Below are 24,878 nucleotides of genomic sequence, written 5' to 3'. Positions count from 1 at the left end.
TTCACGAATGCCCTAGAAGTTTCTATGTGTCCACTCAAGACAAGTCTAGCAAGTAGGGAGAATAAACAGTCCAAAGAAAGGACTATTAAATTTCAGGCTATCGGATCAAGCCAGACTAACCCAGAGAGGTAAGAATCTCCATCTTTAAAGATAAAGGTATAGGAATGATAAAAATCATCAACAGATTTACATACAGCGTGAAAGCAATGACTAAATGGAACTATATATCAATTTTCACAAATATAGTGATTAACATGAATATAATTTCAATTTTATCAGGAAATCTTTCATGAGACTTGGTAAACTCAATCACTCTTATTTGAAGAGAGACAAGAAACAAAATAGGAGAGGGATATTCTTCTTCTGATTTACCATACACTGAGTAGTTAAAATCAACCAGGGCCTTAGAAAACGTTTAGATAGATAGTATTATAATACTGTGTTTGCGAACATCCCTTCCCCTTTATATAATACCATTTGCCATGTAGCAGAAATCATTATATGGCTATTTAACTTTGGACTCCTTTCAATAGAATGTGGTTATCTCATTAAAGCTAGGCCTGAAGGCTTGTGGAAAGAGAGTATATGTGTGTGTGTGTGTGTGTGTGTGTGTGTGTGTGTGTGTGTGTGTGTGTTTTCATAACGTCTTCTATAAATGAAAATTGTATACATATATGAAAAGAATGTCACTAGTGTTCTTAAACTTATGCCAAGATTCATAGAAGAAAGATGATTCAAGATCACTTTATTTCCTTTAATTTTCCATTTTAGCTGTTTCTATCATGTGAAATGTTTCTTTTTTTCCATCAAAGCTCTTCTGGCTAACAAACATCCAGTGTGTCAATATCAGTGAGAACTATTATTTGACTTATGTGAGCAGTGTAAATGAGTAATAGATTAAAACTGATTCTGTCAATAAGTAGCTTGAAATTTTTAAAGATCAGATGAAACCAAAGGGAATGCCCTCAAAGAAAGAGTAGCCCTTCCAGCTGTGACTTACCCATGAATGCACAAAAGGAACCTGTTCATACATGAATCTGGGACTCTGACTTCCCCACAGACATGCCATGTCAACTAGCCAAAGGGCTTGCACAAATTGTTTATGCCCTCATTTCAGATGGAAAAGTACATACATCTGGCACTATTATGCTTGACTGGTGCTAGCTTTTGGCATATGAACAGCTGAAGAATAAATGTGGGTACATTATTAACCAAGACCAAAATGTGCCACTCTATTTCACTAGTTTAAGCTAACAGTTCTCATTTTTCTAAAGTGTAGTTATGCTAGTACTGTAGTATGTGCATTTCAGTGTCATTTACCAGTAAGTGCATAACAAAACAATTCATATATCAGACATTTGTAATATGTGTGCATCTATTTTTTAGAAAACTGAAAAAATTAACTCAGGAATTTTAATGGATACTTTAAAAGACATTAAGGATATTTGAATTTGAGAATGAAGCCATTTTTGCACAGTCATTTGTGACGATGCAGAATAACCCTCTAAGAAACATTTTGAAGGTCTTTCATGAGCAGATACCATTCTACATGCTGGGGGATATAAACAGGCACAAAGTATAATCTGAGCCTCCAAAGATCATACCATCCAGAAAAGGAAGTTGTCTATTCAACGAAGACTTGCACTAGGGTTAAACCAGCAGGAATGAAGAGAACATGATCAATGCAAGAAATATTCCTATAGGAAGAGTCTGAAAGACCTGGGGACTCATTGGATGTGGAATAATAAGAAGGTAAGCATAATATAATGAATATATAATATGTAGCTAGGGATTTAACATCATTAACAGAACAAGAACCAAACAGAATCAAGTTTAAGTTTGGGTGGAAAGTATGATAGGTGTACTTTGACCTTTAAATAGTTTAACTCCACTGTCCCTCAAGTGAAATATCTGATATTGTTGGAGGGAAAAGAGAGCTTTTTAATGATGGCTTATTATAGTAAAGATTGGTAAAAAGAGTGACAGATTCTTAACTCTTCTGTCACCCAGCTAATGAGAAAAACAAAGATGCTGCTTCCCTCATCCCTCAGCCCAGATAAGAAGGTACAGGAGTCAGAGGAGGCATTAGCCACTATACTTAGAAGGAGAGCATTATTTTGGACTGAATTTTTAACATAAATTTATATAGTCTCTGATCATGGTGATGCATATTACAATGAATATTTGCTCAACAAAGTTGGGATTAAAAGTGTAACTGAGTATGGAACATAGCAAGTATGGGAATGGTTGAAGGTAAGATTCCAAATCAATGAAGAAGGAAGTGTGGTTCAAATGCTTAAATCCTACTGATTTATGATATATCTAAGCATGAAATCATATGATTATAAAGCCAAACTTTATTCTGCCTTTGCATCAAAAAACTACACCTTGATTTGTTGTAGACGGCTATGTCAGTTACCAACTACTAATTACTAAAGAACAAGGAATATGTCCGATAAAATTTATTTGCAGAGCTCGTCCCAGAACTTTTAAACATGTACTGATAATGAGAAATCACCTGGTAAGTCACTTAATATCATGAAATCTTTCAGTTTAAAACTGATACTTGAACAAAAGTGGTACCAATAATACACAGTCATTGGGACAATAGTTTCTATTTAGCTCTTCTAACTAATTCAGAACTTTGTCTACTTACAAATAATCATTGATAGTACAAAATACAGTGGCATAAATTGGGGAGAGGAAAAAGCTAGGATACTTAACCACTATTCACAATTTATAATTTTGCCTTTGGACTCACCTGTTCCACCCTTTTATATATGTACTGAATTTTGAAGTGTAGAGAAGGGGTCAGGTATTCCAAAATCTTCACAGAAGGATTTATCCTTCATTCTTAAATTGATCTAGTACCAGGGAGTGATCAATATCAATTTTTATCAAAGTTCATGATGGAGTTTCTCTTGTTCCCCTTGCCATAACCAGGGAACAGAAGAATAGCCAAAATGTGGGGCCCCTCAAGCTGCAGATCACAGGCAAATGGCTCTGTGGAGATGGATGTAACCCTGTGTTTCTCCAATGGTACATATAACAAGAGGCATTTTTAAAAATTAGGTGGTATATTTCTATCATCACCAGGAATACTAAATCAACTTTTTATTTTGATTTTGGTATGTGTGTATGTTCTAAAGTCAAAGAGGAAGATACTATTTTAGACTAACTTTAGCTTAAACTGTGCAAATTATGATCTAAACAAATAAATTTGATTATAAATGTATCCATGATTATACTAGTCTCATTAATTCTGTCGAAGAGCCATGAAATGCTGTGTACATTAGTTTTTTAAATTGTCTGTAGTCTTCCTCCCGGGCCTGTCTCTCATCCAAAAATATAAAAGTGATAAAAGAAATACACTTTTTAAAATAATGGGCAATAGTGACTTTCTAATCACTCTAAATGAAACTGATAAACTACCCACATTAAATAACCAGCCCTGCTTATGTGCTTAGCTCAGCAAATATGCTCAAATGTTGGCCACACATGTTATCACTTTTGAGCTAATTACATTTCTAGGCGCTTTAAGTCTCTTAAATACAATAGATGGGGAAAGAAGAATATGAAGAAAGCTGTAGAAGGTGAATCACCCCAATAGTGGTAACGAGATGCTGGATATATCTTTGGTTATCAAAGTGCTTTCCCCTAAAATAGGCTGGTGCAACATTCGCAATCCATTCAACAATCATTTTGGTGCTGACCAGCATTTCCTCATCATTGTCCCTGCCTCCCACTCTCTCACCCCAAGTGGGGCTAGAATTTTGCTCCCCTAAATTTTAAATGCTTCTTCAAAAGCTACTGCATAGGAGGAATACTTCTTAAAAATTTCAGAAATCTCTCTGACATTTTCCAAATTTTACAGTTTCTATAACAGTCTGCAACTCAATCCATGATTCAATTACTGGAAATTCTGCTTCAGAGAATCTCAGTAATATTTCTCAGGATGAAGGTGTAGGAGTTTGGAACATATGTGTATTTTTCTCTGGAAAAAGTCTATGAAAACTAATAAAGAGAGCATTAGTAATAGGAGCAGTAGTCATAGTAAACCTCCACTGAAAGCTCACTATGGACAGGCACTATTGAAAACACTTTAAATATGCTGGGACAAGTCCTAACGTGTGTGATGGATTATATCATTTACTGAGAATGACGGCAAGGAAAACCGAGCCAGCTCCCAAGCAGAAAACTGCTCAGGGCATTCTAAAATAGTGAACAGTATACACATATCATACACTAGTTAAACCAATTCTTTAAACACGGGATCTCTGATCCTGCCCTCATTGCTCCCTCATGGAGCATGCTTTCTAGTTTGTTTTTGATCAGTGGTAAGCAGGTACCAGTTGTCTGCCTAGTTCATCTTTGTTCTAGGAGAAAACACAGAGCACCTGCTTGTTAATAATAATCACCTTTTCAGAGAGAATAAATATGTGGGTCAGAGTCTGCTCCAGGAGCTCTCAGCTCTGAAGGCTGTTAGTCCCCTGATCCATTTTGCTGTTCAATCTTTGTGTTTGTTTCTTAATTCCTTCAGTGCCTCAGGGTTGGGGTCTCCATGACCAAGCTGGCCTCGGCATATATAGGACCTCATTGGATGCTCATAGCAACCCGTGAAATGCTTTGGTTTGTTTTTGTAATCTATTTATGCTTCATGTTACTCAGCTCATCTTTTTTTTTTCAAAGTATTATCTCTTTATTACGGTATAGAGTAATATTTTGCATATTAGCTCATTTCGTAGAAAAAACATTTTATTTTATGTACAACTGTAGAGAAACGGCTGCACAGATAGCTCCAACTTAAATTAGAACATATTTTCTCTGTACAAAATAGCAGAAATGATAGCATTTCCCAGGCTAGCCCAACAAATTCATTTAAACCAAATAGTAGCTGAATATATTATACATTTATAAATACAATTTGAATTCTGGGATCCAGGAGAAATTTTAGTTTCATTTATTGAAGCAGCCATGTTTTTCTTTAAGTTATGTGAAGTGAAATTCCTATTAATTGGCTCATGTTTAATTATGACATCCTTCATCTCTTCTAGACTTTACATTGAACTACTATAATATTTAGTGTGATATATGCAAATGTCTTCTGATAGGCAAATTTCTGAAATTCTCTGTCATTTACATACAGTCCAGCTAAACGTTGATTGAGTCTTACATAACAGTAAAAGTGAAGAAACGATGGAAATACTGAATTTTTTAAAAACTGAGTGAGATTACATCGCTTTTAAAAGTATCACATGGGACCTGGTGTGTTGGCTCACGCCTGTAATCCCACCATTTTGGGAGGCGAGGCCGGCAGATCACGAGGTCAAGAGTTCAAGACCAGCCTGGCCAACATAGTGAAACCCCATCTCTACTAAAAATAATTTTAAAAAATAGCCCAGTGTGGTGGCACCTGCCTGAAGTCCCAGTTACTTGGGAGGCTGAGGTGGAAGAATCAGTTGAACCCAGGAGGTGGAGGTTGCAGTGAGCCGACACCATGCCATTGCACTCCAACCTGGCCAACAGAGTGAGACTCCATCTCAAAAAGAAAAAAAAAAAGCTTTAAATTAATAACTAGCTACCTATTCCTTTTACGATCATAGGAGCCTTGCAATGAATGCTTTAAAAACTCATTTGTGGAATGCATTTTGTTTCTATTTCTTTTGGACACTTTAAGGACCCTTCATGCCCCTTGTCCAGCCCATCAAGCTGTATGCTTCAAGACAGGAAGATTAAAAAGCTGCACTCTTTAAGCATTGCATCTTCAGGGTTGAGAAATTAAGCTCAACTGACATCTTTAGGTCTGCTGACCTCTAATAGTAATAATGTAGAGATTAAGTAGCAAAGTTTAGAATTTGGTCTTTTCACCAAAAACTGCTTGGAATTCAGATACTTAAATTTTATTCCCCTTACCTCCCTTTAAATATTGAAAAGCAATATGAATCCATTTAAATCAGATCAAATGTGTCTTTGGGAAATGAGAAATGCATTCTAGAAGCATTCCCTCCTTCTAGAATGTGGACAATAGTATTATGGGAGATCCTTAGTCTTAAAATGCACTGGGCACCATTACAGGATTTCCCAAGTAATAAATAAATTGTGCTAATTTGTATGCCATTAGTGGAGAGATGAAGACAAAGGAACACGTATTAATGGAAATAGGGCCCCAATAATTAAAGCATCTCAAGGTTAACAGCTGCTCCTATGTAGCTGACTAGCTGTGGACATTTACATACAGGCGGGCCTTGGGAAAATGAGACTGGCTGCTGGCCAGCAGACTGGGCTCAGGGGCATGGACTCTGAGCGGTTGAGCTTATTCTTATAGCTCCCCTGAGTGTCAGCCTACAGTTGCAAAGAACAAATGGGAGTGTGGACCCCACAGTTCAGATGACAACCCCCTTTCCCGTCCTCACTCATCAAAAGCTCTACATACTGGGGTTTAGTCAGTTTTCTGCCCTGAGCCACAAGGAATCGATTTGAAACACCACACAATAAGCAGCAGAGAAATAACTAATGTCCAGATTGGTTGGTTGATTATAGTTCACTTCCATTAAGACACATTTGATGTTGAAGAAGAGGATAAAATAATAAAACAGAAACAGCAAAAACAACAATTAAAAACAGAAACCCACTATATTTTAGTTTTTAGTTCTTCAACATTACATTATGAGAAAGAAAAGTCTATCCCATAAGTCATTAATATGAACTTAATTAATACACAGTCTACATAGTTACCTAAAAACTATCTGGAACAGGTTAAATATAGAAATAAAAACATATCTTAAATTTATTTACATACCATAAAGGAACCTCAGTCTTCTCTAGAATCAAGACCAAGTTAAGCTATTTTTAAGTGTATAATTGTATTTCCAGATTTTACACCTCTCAGTCATTTTCTGTTTTTTCACTCAGCAACCTGGTCAATCAATTAAACCCTGCAGATTTTTTTTCTTTTTCTGAGACAGAATCTTGCTTTGTCGCCCAGGACAGAATGCAGTGGCATGATCTCAGCTCACTGAAACCTCTGTCTCCTGGGCTCAAGTGATTCTCGTGCCTCAGCCTCCCAAGTAGCTGGGACCACAGGCACACACCATGATGCCTGGCTAATTTTTTATATTTTTTGTAGAAATGGTGTTTTGCCATGTTTCCCAGGATGGTCTTAAACTCATAAGCTCAAGTGATTCTCCTACCTTGGCCTCCCAAAGTGCTGGGATTACAGGCATGAGCCACAGTGCCCGGCCCCTGCAAAAATTCCATATCTCAGATAATGAGATTGAGGCAATAATAGGTTTGGAGATCTGCTTGAGGTCAATTGGCTAGGTACTGAAGGACTTGAGTCTGCAACCAGGTCTCCTAAAGTCAAGGTCACATCCCTTTCCCACTCACCAAGCTGTTTTAGTATTTTTAAATGGCAGGTTATGCAATTTTAAGGCTATATTTTCACTAAATGAAAAAGTTACTGTAAAAACCTAAGCATCCATAATTAGGCTTGTTGAATCCTCAGCATTCTCATCTCCCAAATTAATCTAACTCATTCTTAACTTGACGTAGGAACAAACGAGGCTGCTTTTGAATTTCTCTTCCCATGGTCCTATCGGTGTTCACTGAAAACAGGATCACATGTACATTGCTCAGATGTTCTCAGACAGATATCAGTGATTTTCATGTTCTTACTGTCTCATATTTACAATCTACCCAGGCTTTTGTGATAAAGAATCCTCAAGGCCATTACTCCGAGCCTTCAAATTGGTCTTGTCTTCCTACTTTATCAATGATTAATGATCTGCATGAGTTTGCCTTTGACTCCTCTTCTTTTTTGGTTTCTCATATTTTATAATGCACACTGCCTTGAGTAATAAAGGCTTATCCAAGGAAAAATTATTGGCTATTCATCTCATGCCCTTCTATAAATCTTTATCTTTCCAGCTGTGTTTTTGTTTACTCCTAAGTGTGCATTGTGCTCTGTTTCTAACAAATACCTCTCACTCCCACCTCATCCCCACCCTGGTTGAATCATACTTCTGTATGACTGATCCCTGTTCATCAAATCTAACTATAAAAATGCAGTTTTCCCTGGGTATTTAGGTCTTCATCTTGAAGGATCTCATATTACCTAAAACTTATGGTAAATAAATTTGATTATGCTTTTCTCCTGTTTCTCTGTCTTTTGTTACAGGGATTTCAGCCATGAAACTTGCAATGGATGAGGAAAAGGTACTACTTTTTCTGTCTCCTAGAAAAGGTATTACTTTTTCTCTCTCCTACACAACTTTATGTCTATCGAATTATATATGTATATATATGTATGTGTATATATATGTATATATATGTATATTCTCACTCTGTCTCTCAGACTGGAGTGCACTAGTGCAATCATGGCTCACTGTAGCCTTAATTTTCCGGGCTCCAGAGGTCCTCCTTCCTCAACCTTTGAAGTAGCTGAGACTATAAGCACACATCACCATGCCCAGCTAGAATCTAATTTTTTAATGGTATTTTATTGTGTATTGTGTCTTTAATTTTTTATAATACTTTTTCTAGTGATTCATGATTTATTCTAATCTGTAAAGTATTAACCAATGATGGAATAGAATTTTGTTGTTGTTATTCTTCAGATGGTTTGAGAAGCACAGTTCTGACTACTAGCCATTAGCAGTGTACCAGTTTGCTCGGCAAATTGGCAAATTTGACACAGAATGATAACACCTCATGTTGGAAACTGCATCTAGAATCCTGGCCTTTTCTATATTTTGGATACATGGTGACATGTATTCACAAAGCATTTGCGGAAGTGTGGAGTCCACAGAGAAAGTGGCTGGTGGCCGCTATAGCATTAAACGCTGTGTTGACAACACAAACAACACATGTGAACGGTGACTTCACTTGGTCCACTGGAGTAAGTTTCTCTTGATATGTGTTCCGTAGAAATGCTCTTCTGGGACATACAACAAAAACAAACACGCACAAACAGAAACTAAATAGGTTTCCCAGAAAAGAAGTAAGAACAATAACCTGAAAAGACGTTAAGAAAATGTGATAAGTGACATGAGTGTGTTTAGTGCCTTGATTTATAATATTGGTTCCTTACACATGCTTGATAAAATTAGTTTAAATGGGGCACAAAAAACAATTCCTTCACCAGAGTTTTAGGACATAACATCATTATAAAGGACACACTGTCACTGAGAAGGAACAATATTTGAAATTGAAATACATTTCTGCATTGAAATACATTTCTCAATAGTTCAAAAAATACCCCTTATTTGAGATAATTTGTTTCTCAAACAGAAAATCAAATGTGCCTTTGCAGAAACTCATTTTCTTTCCTTCTAATGGCATGTAATCATTCTACCTATAGCTTGTCACGTTTCTCTTTCCTGGGTTTCCAATAAGGCAGTTTTAAAATGTCTCTTGGTTTTTCCACGCACAAAATGGAAATAATTTTCCTCCTAGTGGTTAAGTCCCAACATAAGACATTACATATGCAACAATTTATATTTCTATTGATAGACTAGAAATTCATATTAGGAAATACCTTTTAAAAAATCCTTCCATGTCAGGGGTCTACAAAGCCCTTATTTCTATGTTGGGTATAAAGAGTTTTCCTGGGCATCCATCCTTTCTTAAAGCAACAGTTTTTCACAGTATCAGTAAAGGGAGATGTCAGATAACAAATCAGCAAGTACTACATTGGTGCAAAAGTAATTGTGGTTTTTGTCTGTTTTTTTTCTTTGAGACCCAGTCTCACTCTGTCACCCAGGCTGGAGTACAACGGCAAGATCTTGGCTCACTGCAACCTCTGCCTCCTGGGTTCAAGCAACTTTCCTGCCTCAGCCTCCTGAGTAGCTGGAATTACAGGCATGCGCCACCACACCCAGCTAATTTTTGTATTTTTACTAGGGAGAGGATTTCAACATGTTGGCCAGGCTGGTCTAACTCCTGACTTCAGGTGATCCACCTGCCTCGGCCTCCCAAAGTGCTGGGATTACAGGTGTGAGCCACGATACCCAGCCCATTTCTTTTTTAAAGTAGTAGCAAAAACCACAATCACTTCTTCCTCAACCTAATACTTTGTGATTTTTTTTATGGCCTGAAAAGTTCTGTGTTTTGGCCCCTTACCAAATTGAAGGGAACTTTTTCTGAATAAGGATAGCAATTCTTAAGGTTATTGGAATAATGAAAAAGAAGAAATGCAAGAAATCACTTTGTAAACAAAGTATGCTATTACAGGAGGCTTCATCATTCTGTGAGAGGCTGTTTCCTTGTCTCCAGTTACCTGAAGTGATGAGGAATGAGAAGCATGGACCTGGGCAGAAGCCAGGAGTGCGATGTTCATGAATCTCTCATGGAAGGGACCCAAGGCACCCCATGCTGCTATGGTGGCAGGCTCTGCTCTCTGCTTGTCAGGCCTCTAACAAGCCTGCTGGGGTAGAGGAAGGTAGCCAAATCACTTTTGAGACCTCCAGGATAAGTGTGAGATTTACACTAAGATGTAAGTTCAGTGAGGATAAGAACTTTATCTTATTCACCAATGAATCCCAGTGACTGGAAGAAAACCTGCCACAGAGTAGATGCTAACATATTTAGTGATGGGAGGAAGGAAAGAAGGAAGGAAGGAAGGAAGGAAGGAGGGAGGGAGGGAGGAAGGGAGGGAAGGAGGAAGGGAGGGAAGGAGGAAAGGGGGGATGGGAAGAAGGTGTGTTAGTCTGTTCTCAGGCTGCTAATAAAGACATAACCTAGACTAGGTAATTTATAAAGGAAAGAGGTTTAATGGTCTCACAGTTCCACATGGCTGGGGAGGTTTCACAATCATTACAGAAAGCAAAGGAAGAGCAAAGGCATGTACTGCATGGCAGCGGGCAAGAAAGCATGTATAGGGGAATTCCCATTTATAAAACCATCAGATCTCATGAGACTTAGTCACTACCAGGAGAATAGGAAAGACCCACCCCGTGATTCAATTACCTCCACCTGGCCCCGCCCTTGACACATGGGGATTATTCAAGGTGAGATTTGGGTGGGGACACAGCAAAAGCACATCAGAAGGGAAAAGGGGAAGAGGGAAGGAAGAGAGGGAGAGGAAGGGAGAAATCTATTGGTGGATTCAGATTTCCTGCACTGATGAGTATAATTATAACTATTGCTTGAATAACATTTGCTGATGCAAACACTGCCTATAAGGAGAAGCAAAAAAGCGAGGATATTTATCACTACTGTGCAGAGTGTTTTGGTTTAGGATTGGGAGTGTGAGGACTTAAATTTTAGGGATGCTCTGAAGTGAAGGTCACTCTGAGTGGACATCCGGCACAGGTTTCCTCTCCTCTTTTTATTCAGGGAAGACACATGCTGTAGCTCAGAGATGGATGCCTGCAGACAAACAACCACATAGCTCTGCTCTGAAGGACTACAACATCTAAGGAGAGATCAAAGGCTCATATGTAAGTAAATGCAACACAGGTATAAAGGGATAAGAGCCTTGAGAGCCACTCCTTAGAAAAGACAGGACTGTGATTAAGTGATGGAACACAGACAGCTGCCTGAAAAGGGGCCATTGGAGCCAGTCCTGGAAAGATGACAGTGTGTGGAATTTAGATACCACATCTTGGCCCTTTCAGAGATGATTAGATTGTCCGACAGACTGACGTCATTCTTCTCCCATCTAGGTGAAGGACGGGAGCCATGCGGTAGCCGGGGAGGAACAGAAACTGCTTTCAAACTCCTCCCTGCTAAAGTTTCTCTGTGTTCCCCAGCACAGCCAGATTCTTGATTCTGAAGACAGCCTTTATTGACCTTTTACCTCTTCCAAACGAATAAACCCCACACCTCACCATCTCTCTCAATCTTGCAGGGAGAGCAGACATCAAAGGCTGGGATGGGAAGAGGCAGAAGAGGGAATTTGATCCATTCATTCCAGTATCCCAGACACTATCTTGTGAGATCAAATCTATTGTTTCCCTATGGTCTGAAAAATTCTGTTTTAGTCACTTACCAGATTGACAGGGGCTTTATTCAAGTAAGAATCGCAGTTTGATGGATGGTTCTAAGGGTTATTGGGATAATAAAAAGAGAAAATGCAAGAAATTCCTTTGTAAAACACAGCGTATTTGTCACCAGGAACGATCAGTTGCAAGTTCTGGTATCTTCATGACCCCTGTTCTAGCTAAAGACATGTTGAGTTTGTGTCTTTGCAGACTCCTAAGATTTTAGACATCACCTCAAGCACATGATGTAGGGAGGCTATAAATGGGGGAATGGAAAGTGGGTTTTGCTTCTGAGAAGGATAATGTGATGAGTCACTATTTAAATGAATCCATAGAGCTTTGTAAAGTCTTAAAAGGGACCATTTAATTGCATAATACTGAGTCCTTAACTTTATAGCGTCTGGAGAAATAGTCTCTGTGAAGTGGTGGGAGGTAAATGTTATCACATGATATTGGAGGAAGAACAATAGCTCAAGATGTGAGGAGGAAATTGGTGTATTGGATGCTGAAATAAATTACAGCCATCAGGAGCTCTTTGCTTTGCCTGGGAATGATCTGTCAAGCAGGAAGGAGCTGAAAGTGCGTTTGTGAGAACAGTGGGTGGATTCTTTTCTCTTTAAGGAAAATAGCTTGACCAAAAGAATGTCCTGAATGCAAAATCAATAGGAATGGATCATCTGAAGCCTCTTTCTTGTTTTTACCTTTTTTCCTACTGGAAATTGTTTTATCAATTCTTTGAAGACCTGTTCAGGAAAATTAAATATAGTGCGAGCTGAAGGCTATGATTTTTCAACTAGAGTGATTCTGCACCATCATCACTCCCAGGAGACATCTGGCAATGTCTAGAAACATTTTTGGTTGTCACCATTGAGAGGATGCTACAAGCATCTAGGGGGTAGATATCAAGATGCCATTAAGCAACCTACAATGTGTAGGACTGTCCTTGTCCCCACAACAAAGAATTATGCAACCACAAATGTCAGTAGTGCTGAGGTTGAAAACCCTGGTTTAAGGTAAATTCTGGCTTTTGTTTTTGAAATTGTCCAGGTGAGTCATATTTGTAGTGACTTCCAAGACCAAAATGGAAGCCTCAACATGTGGGTAATCAAAACCCGTCATGTCTATTTCTTGAAAATTGATGAAAAAATAAAGTCACTCCTCTAAATCAAGTCACGAGTTGCTGCTATTTGTCTCATGTGATTTTCTGAGAAACTATGCAATTATATTTAAGCAAAATTATAATAATGTATCCTGCAGTAAGTTACCACTCCCCCTGCAAAGCAACAAAACAAAGCAACACAGCAAAACACATCAAAAGCATCATATCCATATACCACTAGGATTATTTATGACAATCTTGGATGTATATTAGGTCTCAGTGAAATAAACATATATCAGGATCCTGTGAATACTAATAACTACACAGAAATACTGTCAGTCTTGGAAAAAATTGCTTTAATTCACATAAGATTGTCAAGATAAATAAGAATAGCTACCACTTTTTAAGTGCTTCCTTTTTCTTAACTAGTTTATCTCCTCAGTGTTTCATGTGATTAATTTTACCAAATACAGTAGTCCCCCCTTCAGATAGTACTGTTAATTGAGAAAAATGACAAGACAAGTGTCAATCATTTTAGGAGGTTGATTTGCCACGGTTAAGGACACACACCCATGACACAGCCTCAGGAGGTCCTGATGCCATGCACCCAAGGTGGTCAGGGCACAGCTTGGTTTTATACATTTTAGGGAGACAAGAGACATCAATCAATTTACATAAGATGTACATTGGTTCTGTCCAGAAAGGCGGGGACAACTCAAAGCAGGGAGGGGCTTCCAGGTCACAGATGGGTGAGAGACAAATGGTCGCATCTTGAGTTTTGGATAAGGCTTTCCAAAGGAGGCAATCAGAATATATATCCATCTGAGCAATCAGAGGGATAACTTTAAATAAAATGGGAGGCAGATTTGCCCTGAGCAGTTCCCAGCTTGAATTTTCCCTTTTGCTCAGTGATTTTGGGGGCACAAGATATTTTCCTTTCACAGTACAAATATGCTGTTTTTTCAATGTGATAACCAAGACAGCTCCTAAGTGACTGAAGAGTGAGTAGCACGTACAGGATTCTCTGGATAAAGGGATGACTCACAGTTCAGGCAGGATGGAGCGGGACAGCAGGAGATTTCATCACGGTACTCAGAATGGCACACAATTTAAAACTTATGAATTGTTTATTTTCTGAATATTTTTGAAACTCGGTTGACTACAGTTAACAAAAACCCTATAAAGGAACACTGCAGATTAGCGGGGTACTTCTGTACTTACAAGAGAATGCCAGGTTGGCATTAGTATCCTTATTTTAGGCGTGTGTTGTCTCAGGCCTAGAGCAGTAAAGAAGCTCAGCTAATTGAGAAACTTCCGCTATAGTGTTTTCTATCCCACCTTCATCTCCTTTTGGGGCCTGACAGGTACTAAGTCAAAGACAACTGAGGGGGACCTTTTGGAAATAAATCCAGAGCAAAGAAACAGATTCATCTCAGCAGAGTAGTGCACATCCCTATGTAGTGAAGGACTATTTCTCTCAACATCTTCAACCTGCATAATGAGAAGCCTCCTTTCCCTATCCCAGAATAGAAGCTGAACTAAATGGAACTAATTGGCTGCAACCCATAACCACAATGACTCTGCCTACTTCCCTGCAGAGGACAAAGAGAGGTGGATCCCAGGAGGCAACCAGGAATTGCGAGGAGCCGAAATGCCATAAGAGAGGGGTGAAGTGATGAGGTCCCAAGAAAAGCTATTGGAAAGCTTTCTACCAAACGGGAGAAAAAGAACCACAGAACACATCCTGAAAGACAAGATAGAAATCAGAAACTCAAATGCTCTCAGGTGTCTGCCTTGGGGAGGCAGTCAAATACAGTGATTGGAGTCAGGGACTCTGGCTGCAGCTGCTCAGATTCATTTCCCAGATTTACCACTTAGCAGCTGTGAACTTGGGCAAGATGATGGACTTCTCCATGCTCACTTCTCCGTGGCGTTCACTTTCTGAGGTTGCTTTTATTTCATTTGCTTCCTTTTTATGCTGAGATTAACCTTAAAAGTCACCCAACATTTGATAGAAACAATAATCATAGTTTATTTACCTAAATGTTTGGATGTTTATTCCATATTGAAAAACACTTTTAACAAGGATAAATTACTCATTCCTGCCATAGAAAATGGTACTGCAGGAGAGGGAGATAAGGAACAGAGAAAAGGGGGAGGGAAAGTAACAGATACTAAAAATGATGAGGAGAGAGGGGATATAATGAGAGGGGAAATGATGAGAAGAAATAAAAAAATGAGTGTCAAATATGGATAGAAGGACGGAATGGTTAGTGATGAAAGATGTTATATTTATGCATCTTAGTGATGGGTAAAATGAGCCTTATATGATAACAGTCTTTATAATTTAAACAACAATTTGTAAGCTATAAATGTTTATAATGAGTATAATTTGTTCAATTTATATTAATAGAATAAAAACATGATGTTAGCCATTAAGAGATCCTTTGCAGATTAACAAATGGATAATTTTTTATGGGAACATAACCAATTCAAAAATAAATCATTTTATTAATCTTCCAAGTCAGATAAATTTGAGTTTTATATAAACCTAAAACATAATTCTGTCTACGGCTGCACTGGTGTCTGGATTTGAAATATAACAGCAGAATGACTATTCTAGATTAAAAGAGATTAAAGAAAAATAACAACTGGCCAGGCCCAGTAGCTCACACCTGTAGTCCCAGAATTTTGGGAAATCGAGGTGGGCAGATCATCTGAGGCCAGGAGTTCAAGAGCAGCCTAGCCAACATGACAAAACCCTGTCTCTACTAAAAATACAAGAATTAGTTGGGCACACGGCTGTAGTCCTAGCATTCAGGAGGCTGAGGCACGAGAATTGCTTGAACCTGGGAGGATGAAGTTGCAGTGAGCTGAGATTGCACCACTGCATTCCAGCCTGAGTGACAGAGTGAGACCCTGTCCCCAAAAATAAAAAAAGAAAGAAAGAAAAGGAAAAAGAAAAATAACAACTAAGTGCAATAGCTAATCTTGATTAGTTTCTGATTGGAAAAAAATAGCTATAAAGTATATTATTGGGACAAGTGTATAAATTTAACTTGGGACTGTATATAAAATAAAATTATCAGCTAATATTATTGTATCAATATGACTAAATGTTTTATTATGATATTATTGTGGTTCTATTTGAGAACAAACTTGCTTTGGGGAGATACATTCTGAAACACTTAAAAGTAAAGGGTCATGAAGTATACAACTCATATGCTTCTTTGAAATGATTCAGGAAAAAAAAAAACAGTGATACACATACCCACAGAGGGAAATGTGGTAAAATGTTAATAATTGGTGAATCTAGGTTAGAGGTAGATGGATATTTGTTGTAATAGTCTTTCAATTTTTCTAGAGGTTTTTTTTTTACATTTCCATGATAAAAAGTTGGGAAATATTTTGTTGTAATATGCTTATGAAGTCAGAAAACCAGATGGAAGGTGGCTGAGATAACCAAGGAAGTCACAGTATGAGTAACGTAGCCACTGTAGATTCAGAACATCTAATTCATCAGTCCCAAAAAAGAGAGATTGTAGGCAATCGATCCGTTGTCTTACTAGTCAGCCAATTAGATGACTGTCTTAGAGTCTAGCTTATACAGTTTCATAAAATAACAAGACTCCTCTAAGGAAAAATAGAAGTAGAAATCATGGAAACTTTTTTCTTTTCTGAATAGACCAATTTTATGACATGAAGAAAATCAGCAATATCAAAGAGAGGTAGTCTATGTTACATAAATGATAAAAAAAATCCTAAAAACCAAGAAGGAAGATAATATAGGGAAATATGCAAATATAGGACTCCAGGCTTTCAATTCAGGATACCAGCAAAGACTTCTCCCAATTTCCCATGAAAAGCACTATATCAATAGCCAAATAATCACAAAACCCAATTATACCATTTAAAACTAAAAATAATAACACTCTTGGGGATATTCCCATTAAATGCAAATTATGGATAATAAAAGAGAAATGCATTCCTTAACATCATACATTCTGACTTCAGAAGCAGAATATAACAGATAGCATTAAAGAAGGCAAGTCTTAAATTAACTCCCTGTTAGCTACAACACAGGGATAGAAGGATGTACAGTTGGCATAGCAACCCTCCACTATACAGGGATTGTTTTTAACTGGGTGTTTTTTCTGAGCTGCACCTTTCTGCTTCACTATTACCCCTTCAATTCCTTTTACTAACTTCTTAGTGGAAAGCATAGTATGCTCTGAGATGCATGGTAACCAACAAAGAAACACTGCTGATGAGCACAAAGACAGCAGGAGCCCCGGCAGTGGGACCACTTATGGGGAAAGGCTTTCAGAGCCCATACCTAAGCCAAGAAAAAAAATATAGGCTGTATCTTACTCTTGTCATGTTAAAGTATCATGGGCAAAGCAGAATCTTCTTGGAGAAGTTTAACAAGTGTTGAAGGAATGCTTGCTAATCCCCCAAGCTTGTATATCAGATGTCCAGCTAAAAACATGAACCAGTCAACACTCATATATACAAAAAGACATGTTTAGAACACTCTCCTCCTTTCTGTTGTCCCTTTTGGGAAATCCTCAGCAATACACATCATAAATTATGATTATGAAGAAGACTCAGAGAAAAAGCGTTTCTCTTTAAAGTTCTACAGAAAACTTTAGAAATTAGATCTTGCTCTCCTCAAAAAATTTTAAGAAGATGAAATGTGAACAAGAAACTGGAAGACAGAGTGGCTAAGACCAAAGTGGAGATAAAAAGAGAGCAGTCTGAAGTTTAAAAAATAAATCAGGCCAGATGCGGTGGCTCACACCTGTAATCTCAGCACTTTGGAAGGCCAAGGTGGGCAGATCACCTGAGGTCAGGAGTTTGAGACCAGCCATGGCCAACATGACAAAACCCTGTCTCTACTAAAAATACAAAAAAAGCGGCCAGGCACGGTGGCACTAGCCTGTAATCCCAGCTACTCAGGAGGCTGAGGCACCAGAATCGCTTGAACCTGAGAGGCGGAGGTTGCAGTAAGCCGAGATTGCACCACTGCACTCCAGCCTGGGCTACAGAGCAGGATTCCATCTCAAAAATAAATAAATAAATATTAAAATTAAAAATAAATGAAAGAAAAAGAAAAATACCAGAGTTAGGGAACAAAATTTTACATTTAAAATTTATTACTATCATTATTGTTGTTGTTATGAGGCAGGGTCTCACTCTGTTATCCAGGCTGGAGTGCAGTGGTGCAATCTTGGCTCACTTCAGCCTCAACCTCCTAGGCTCAGAAAACTTCCCTACCTCCATCTTCTAAAGTGCTGGCATAACAGGCATGAGCCACTGCACCTGATCATGTTTAAATTTTAAAACAGAACATTTAAACAGGAATTTTCAACAGTAATACAGTACAAACTTTGACAGTTTGTTCAAAAGGAATAGGAAAAAGACAAAAGTGAAAATAAAGAGAAAGAATATAATAGCTATGTAGTGCAAAGATACAGATTCAAATGAATAATATTCTTGTCTGCATAAATGCTTCAGAACTGAGGAAAAATATCAATGTATATATTTGGGAAGAATCATTATAATGGAACTGCTAAACACCAAAGAGAGTGAATGATCATAAAAGAATCACGGAGTAAAAACGTCAACTTCAAAGTAATACAAAAATTAGATTGACAGCCGACTTCTCCAAAACAACACTGGATGGCAGAATTCAGCAAATAAAAATTATTCTCAAACTACTTACCACACCAAACCAAACAGAAAACAGTTAATCAAAAATTGTATTCTCCATAAAAATATCTTTTTAACAACAAAGTCAAAATAAAAATATTTTTAAGATAAATAGACAGAGTTTCCGAACTACATATACCCCAAATAATTTGAATAGATTATATTTTGAGAGGAAATTGAAAAGGTATATATGTAGACAAATCTAAACAAACAGTGAAATGATAAAACAACAATAAAAATCTAATCCGTGGTGTTATGAATAATTAAAACAAGATGGAAATAAGATACAGAACAACCATGAATATTAACTGGGAGGAATATAACTGAAGTTATAACACTCCAAGAGCACTTACGTTATATGAGAAGAGATACTGAATAAATCAGCCTTTGGTAAATACAAAGGTTAAAATTCCAAGGGTAATCACTCAAGGAATATAGCTCTTTCAAACCAGTGTGAAGAAAAGAAAATGAAATAAGGAAAAGAAGAAGCAAATAAACAAAAGAAATGATAAAATCACATTTCGAGATTTTAAGGAAGACTTAAGTAACTGAAGAGATAAATGCTATCTATGGCTTATCTCCCTGAGAGTAGGGCTTTGTTTCATTCACTATTCTATACCTAGTATACACAGTACTTGGCCTCTAGAAGATATTTGTAGAAGGGAATAGGAATAAATGAATTGATAAACTAATAAATATAAGGAAGAAATATTATAAAGATATCAGTTGGAGGAGAAATTTTACAACAAATAGGATCTATAAATTCAAAACATCCTCTTATTAAATTAAAAAAAAACAAGAACAGTAACATAAGCTTTTTTAAAGCCATGCAGAATTGCAACTTTTTTCTTGACAATGGCATTTTAGATGTTTTCTAATTTTTATCTTGTACATACCATGTTGCAACTTTCATTCTTGTACATGTAACAGCGCACACTTCTCTTAATATATTTTGTAGAGTATGTGTTAGTTCTGAGTGACTCTGTGATTGTGAGCATTTCATGTTCCATAGACAAAATACTCTCAGTTGTGGTACTAACACCCTACCAATTGTGCAAAATAGTTCCTATTTTCTTAGTTTCTTGCCAGAATGGTTGTTACCAAACATCTAACTTTACCCTTCTATTTAAAAAAAAAAAAGCTATTCCATTGTAAATTTATTTTGTGTTTTAATATTGTAAGGTTTAAAATTGTTGCACAGGGATAATCTAAATGAAATGGCTATTCCTAGAAACACACAACCAACCAAGGCTGAATCATAAACAAACAGAAAATCTAAGCAGACATATAATTAGCTAGGAGATTGAATCAGCAATCAAAAACCTCCCAACAAAGAAAAGCCCAGGACCAGATGGCTTCACTGGTGAATTCTATGGAAAATTTAAAGAATTAACAACAATCCTCTGTAATCACTTCCCAAAAAAAAAGAAAAAGGAGGAAACATTTCCAATTGTATTCTATGAAACCAGCACTACCCTGATACCAAAGCCAGAGAAACAAGAAAACTACAGACCAATATTCTTCATAAATATTGATACAGAAATCCTCAACAAAATACTACGAAGCCAAAATCAACAGCATATTAAAAGGATTATACACCATGACCAAATGGGATTTATTCCTGAACTACAAGTTCAACATATGCAAAGCAATCAGTATCATACAGCACGTTAAAAAGACCAAGGGTAAAAATCACATGATTATTTCAATAGACACAGAAAAGCATGTGATCAAATTCAACACTCTTTTATGATTAAAAAAAAAAAAAACTAAACAAATTAGGTGTAAAAGAAAACTACCACAACAAAATAAAGGCCAGATATGAAAAGCCCACATCTAACATCATTCTTTTCCTTTAGGATCAGGTGAAAAACAAAGATGTCTACTTTGCCACTTCTATTTAATATGGTACTGGAAGTCCTAGCCAGAGCAATTAGACAAGAAAAAGAGATAGAAGTCATAAAAATTGAAAATAAGGAAGTAAAATTATTTTTTTGTTCACAGATGACATGATCTCACATGTAGGAAAGCCAAAAATTCCACCAAAAAAGCAACTGCTTGAACTAATAAACAATCTCAGTAGAGTATACAAATCCTACTTGCAAAAATTGATTGCATTTCTATATACTAACAGTGAAAAATTTGAAAAGAAAATAATTCAATTTACAATAGCATTAGAAAGAATGAAATACTAGGAATAAACTTAACCAAAGAGAAAAAATATATACTTGTACTCTGAAAACTACTAAACATTGCTGAGGCTGGGCATGGTGGTTGACACCTGTAATCCCAGCACTTTGGGAGGCAAATTTCAAAAGAGATAGTGAAAATAATAAAATAATTGCTTTAGAAGAGTCTAATAATGGGGTTGGGAAAAAATGGTGCAGGACACTATTTTTTAAAATTATCATTATAAATATTTATGCTATTTTTAAGCCTCATATTAAATATTACTTTAACAAAATGATTTCAGTGATTTTTAAAACTAAAAAACACACTTATAAAATGATGGCTGCCAGGCACAGTGGCTCAAGCCAAAAATCCCAGCACCTTAGGAGGCTAAGCCGGGCAGATCACTTGAGGTCAGGAGTTTGAGACCAGTTTGGGCAACACGATGAAACCTTGTCTCTACTAAAAGTATAAAAATTAGCCAGGCATGGTGGTGCATGCTTGTAATCCCAGCTACTTGGGAGGCTAAGGTACATACTCGGGAGGCTGAAGTTGCAGTGAGCCGAGACTGCCCCAATATATTCCAGCCTGGGCAACAGAGCAAGACCCCATCTCAAAAAAAAAAAAAAAAAAAATTGCCATTAGAGTGCTAGAGAGCAACTTGTTCCATGGAAACAGAAAGTTTGAGAGCTGCAGAAGGAACGTTTCCAAGGAGGAAGTAGATTTACTGCAGTAGATATCTTGATAAAGTGAACGGATCATGATGATATGGTAATATGGTATAGGCATATAAGAAGAAGATTTGAAAAATGTAAAAGAAAGTAGGATGCAAGAAAAACAACAGCTAAACAAGAAAGACATGATCCAAACCAGAGGAAAGGAGAACGTGCTGAACAACTGAGGAAGAGTCAGAAATTATAATTGATGGGAACATGACACAGGGAACATTCTCCTTTAACACACTTCTTTTCTTTAAGGGTGAAATCATATTGTTCTGGCAGCGGAATAATGTAACGATGGTAACACAGTGTGGGCATATTATAGAGTTTTAGCTCACTGACTAAAGCACTCTCTCGACTGAAAGTGTAGAAGACAGGGCAAGTTGAGACGGCATTTCACAGAACTTTAGGGACTGTATTAGTCTTTTCTCATGCTTCTAGTAAAGACATACCTGAGATTGCATAGTTTATAAAGGAAAGAGGTTTAATGGACTCAACTCATAGTTAGTTCTACATGGCTGGGGAGGCCTCACAATCGTGGCAGAAGGTGAAGGAGGAGCCAAAGCATGTCTTACATGGTGGCAGCCAAGGGAGCCTATATAGGAGAACTCCCCTTTAAAAACCATCAGATCTTGTGAGATGTATTCACTATCATGAGAACATCATGGGAAAGACCCACCCCCATGATTCAATTACCTTCCACCGGGTCCCTCCCACAACACATGGGAAATTATGGGAGCTATAATTCAAGATGAGATATGGGTTGGGACACAGCCAAACCATAAGAGGGACTGAAAGAGTAACTTCAAGGAGTAACCTGTCTTTGGTCCCAAATTAAGCACTGTGATGAATACATAACATTTCTATAATCCCCTCCTTATCCAATAGAGGCTTGCATTCTTCTTGTGAACCACTATCAATGATGGATAATAGCAAATCATCACAATGTTCAGTAATTGATTCAGTATAATTACTATCATTGTTGTTGTTCAAACCATGAAGCTGCATAGATGGCAAATTGTAATTTTTACATTTTCAGTGAAATGGGAGGTACATGTGAATGGTGAGATGGGGACAGAGTAATTATGGGAGACTTTGAGAACCAGACAGAGAAGTTTGGATTTGTTGTGCTGATGTAAGATTGAGCAAAGGAGTTAGAGATTGAAAGTAAAGTTTAACATAGAGAGTCACAACCTTGTGCAGTAAGGTTATCTAAAAGGCCAATTCAGTAATCTGTGAACCGTACAAGAGTTACTAATGCATATGAGTTTTCCCAGCCTTCACAAGCCCTTTTCTGAGAAGGATGCCAAGTCAGAACAATCGGGCTTTGTGTCTTGTGTCATGCAGACCAGGGATACTAAGAGAAAGCTACTATGAGAATATTTGATACACAGAGACAAATCATTTTTAAAAGCCCCTGTTGTGTATGAAATAATTATTTTTGGCAATAATCGTGCAGTTATCATGCATGATTTTCTTGATGCATTCTTTAGATTTGAAACAATTAACAGTTTAAAAAAAAGTTTTCAGGCTATTCGAATTCAGTAAATTATACATTGCAATTTTATATTCTTTGTTATGCTGTTTTAAACTTTAAACTCAAAGTAAAACTCTGATTGGTCACATAGCATGCCAAAATTGAAGAAATTTAATTTCAGTTTCTTTGTCTTTATAGTCACTGTGATGCCACTGTTTATTTTAAAACTAGTGTCTAAGTGCAAGAATATGCAATACCACAGGAGTTGTAGAGAGATTGTGGTCAAACCTGCTGGAATGGCTCTTAACACTCATAAAATTATTGTCAAAACAATATGGGAATTTTAGTTCACATGTGTCAGGGACAACTGTGTTAACTGGGAGCTATCCAAATTAATTTACAAGTAGAATCCAATGTTGACTAGGGGATAAGTAATAAAAGTGAAATAGTATGAAGCTTATACCTATATACATTTAAATATATATATGTATATATATATAAAAATGTACACGTATATACATATTTACACGTATAAGCTTTATATTATTTCATTTTTTTGTTGTTATGCTGTTAACAGTAATGAAAACGTATATTCTGTTAAAACTCAATGGCAACTACAGAAATTAGATCAATAAAGTATTTGGAAGGAAGAAGGAAAGAGCAGTTTATCACTTATTGCTTTTTCCTTTTTTTTTTTTTTTCAGAGACCAGGTTTTACTATGTTGCCCAGAATGGATTCGAACTCCTAGATGCAATCTTCTTGCTGCCTCAGCTTCCTGAGCAGCTGGGCCTATAGGTACATGCCACTGTGCCTTGACTTCTGCATGTATTTTCAATAACTGCCAGCATATGGTAAAGATTAGAGTCTAATGGACTTTTTATCAATTTGATTATTGTTTTTGAAATTCTCTGTAATGGAAGCATCCTTTATCACCTGTGCCTGGCAGACTGCTTTCACCATCTTCCTTTTGATAGAAAGTTTAAAAAAATCTAAAAGAATCAGAGATGGGCTAGTGAATTTTGCCTTGGAAAAAGACAAGAAAAGTGTCTTCCAAGTTGAAAAAATTGCCAGAGACATGGGAAGCAGTGTGGGCTGCCTCCTGGAGGAGAATTTGGGTGGGCAGTAGAGAGTGGAGATGAGAAATAAATTAGGGAAAATACCTGCTATCCCCTTTGATAGTAGAGAAATAAATTAGGGAAAACACCTGCTATCCCCTTTGATAGTAACAAAGACTAATAAGGGGTTTTTACAACAAGAAAACTAATAATAACAACAGCTTTTCATATACCAGGCATTGTTATAAATACGTGTATGTTAAGTCATTTTGTTGTCACAATAATCCTATGATGTTTAGAATACCATTATTATTCCCATTTTACAGATGAAGTAACTGAGGCACTACTAGGAATTGCCAGAGTCCGTTTTTAACTAAGGCAGTCTGGCTTCAGACCTTGGCTGTTAACCACTTAGACTGCAAAGTTCTTGAGAGACTGAGTAAAGTCTTGAGTTGTAATCAATTTTCTTTTTATTTCTCTGAACTGACATAGCACAGAGATCCAGGTACACAAGGAGTATTTAGGCTACACGAGGACAAGGAGGTGAAGTTATACAATTTTAAGCAAATGGATGCAATCCAGAGGTATCCTGCAAAACAATTATATAGGATTTCATGGTGACTAAAATCAAAAGATAAGAAGAATGAGTCAACGATGACTCAAAG

General features: G+C 37.1%; 1 long non-coding RNA gene across 1 annotated transcript; it reads left to right on the top strand.

Annotated features, from left to right (window-relative positions):
* Window positions 1–1,350: 1,350 nt before the first annotated feature.
* LOC105715758 (uncharacterized) lies at window positions 1,351–23,978 on the top strand. The gene is made up of 3 exons (XR_001107122.2): window positions 1,351–1,752; window positions 11,335–11,438; window positions 23,862–23,978. It is a non-coding gene; the product is annotated as an uncharacterized LOC105715758 (long non-coding RNA).
* The last annotated feature ends 900 nt before the right edge of the window (window positions 23,979–24,878 follow it).

This window comes from Aotus nancymaae, unplaced genomic scaffold, assembly GCF_030222135.1.
Source record: "Aotus nancymaae isolate 86718 unplaced genomic scaffold, 86718_ANA_hifiasm-v0.15.2.pri h1tg000077l, whole genome shotgun sequence".
Taxonomy (NCBI): domain Eukaryota; kingdom Metazoa; phylum Chordata; class Mammalia; order Primates; family Aotidae; genus Aotus; species Aotus nancymaae.
Note: the sequence above shows the minus strand (reverse complement) of the source record. Positions and strands in the feature narration are given on the sequence as shown.